The sequence below is a fragment of the Pteropus vampyrus genome, unplaced genomic scaffold, assembly GCF_000151845.1.
Source record: "Pteropus vampyrus isolate Shadow unplaced genomic scaffold, Pvam_2.0 Scaffold78, whole genome shotgun sequence".
In the NCBI taxonomy this organism is placed as follows: domain Eukaryota; kingdom Metazoa; phylum Chordata; class Mammalia; order Chiroptera; family Pteropodidae; genus Pteropus; species Pteropus vampyrus.
This window is the reverse complement of record NW_011888859.1, coordinates 5,494,544-5,496,373: the sequence shown is the minus strand read 5'-3', so window position 1 is coordinate 5,496,373 and position 1,830 is coordinate 5,494,544.

Below are 1,830 nucleotides of genomic sequence, written 5' to 3'. Positions count from 1 at the left end.
TTGGAGGACTGCTGCCCGCTCCTCCGTGACACTCTCGGCCTTGCCAGCCTCATCCTGGCCACTGCCAGCACCTGGGGTCCCACCTGATGGCCCCTCACGCCTACTCCGGGGGTCCCACCTGACGGCCCTCACATTTGCCCCTGGGGGTCTCACCTGATGGCCCCTCACACTTACTCCGGGGGTCCCACCTGACGGCCCTCACATTTGCCCCTGGGCTGCCTCCACCTTTGCCCAGGAAGTCCTGCCTTGTCCTCGGACACCTCCCGAATGCCACAGCCTTGAAGAGGCTCTTTGTTCCTATCAACCACGAGCAGAGTCCCCACCCTACTCCACCTTCCCCGGGTCCCCGCCACGGGCTCCTGTGGTCCCTCCAAAGCCAGGGCCTTCCCCGCCTCACGGCTCTCCTGCAGGGCACCCCTGGGCCCGGCCCCACTTTCCCTGTGGTGCTGTCCTCTGGCTCGACTTATGTTGTCTCCTCAGAGCAGCCGTCCCTGATGCTCCAACGTGAGAGCCTCCTGTCACCTCGGTCTTTTCCCTGTAAAATGTATATTCCCGTTTGCAATTTTTTCCCTGCTTTCTCGATCACTCTGTCTCCCCCACCTCACCTCAGGGGCCCTGAGGGCAGCATCCAAGTTGGTTTGTTCCCACATTATACACGGCTCCCAGTTCACAGCAGACACCCACCAACCATCTGCTCACCTACCTGCCCATCGTATATAACATGAAATACATGTACCATACATGCTATAAACATGTACGTAACAAATACCGACTCGCTCCTTCCTTAAACTCCCAGCTCACTTTGCTTGTTAGTCTCTCATCGTATTTTGTCATGATTACAATTATTTGACTAACTGTCCTGTTCCTTACTGAACACACCCCTGCTAGACCCGGAGCTGACTTTCTGCTTTCCGGGTGCTCAGTCACACCCTGCGGACCTGGCCCGACACTGGGTGCCCTTGTGTGTCCCCGGTTCTGAGTCACAGGCAACGGGAGACAGACACAAACTGCTGAGCTCCTGCCATTCCAGGCACTGAGCGGAGAACCCACAAACACTACCTCGTTGAATCCCAGGCCCAGACACGTCCGAGGCCCCGCTCACAAACGAGAACGCTGGGCATGACAGCGTGATTCCTCCAGGTCTTTCTGACCAAAGCCCCGCCCCCTCCCAAGTCATCCACATGGCACACTGGAAAGCTGGGTTTTCTTGAATTTCAAAGATTATGAAATAGAGCTCTGAAACATCACAAGAGTCCCAGGTGCTGACAATCCCAAAGCTTCATAGTAATGTGTTTGTGAAGTTACCTGTCACTCCGAAAGAGCTGCCTGGCCCTTCCCGGGCCCCTGGCTCTCCCTGCCCGCCCCCCCCTCAGCTCTCACAGAAGGAGCGGCTTCTCCCCACCGTCTAAAACCTGGGAGCTACCCCTTGGTGTCTACCAAGGACATTTTGTCTGCTCGGAGGCACCCAACTTCGCGCCCTGTGTTCAGGAGGCTCCTCTGGGGACCCAGGAGGCCAGGGCTGGGCTGCGGAGGGACCGGGGCCTGGGGAGTAGCCTGGCAGTGAGGGCCTAGGTGATCCACAGGTGGCACTGTGAGCCCTGATGCTGGGGATTACCAAGGAGCTCCACCCCATTTCATCCGAAAACAACATAAAGCTATCGGCTCTGGGCCAGTGACCGCTCTGCGGGAGTTTCCAGACTTTTCTTTCAGCAATAGCCACCCCCTCCTCCTGCCTGCAGCCTTGACTTCACCTGTCACCCGGGCCTGAGAGCCCGCTGCCTTAGTCTGCAGACCAGTGAGTGTGCACATGTGAACACATGTGTGCGTGGA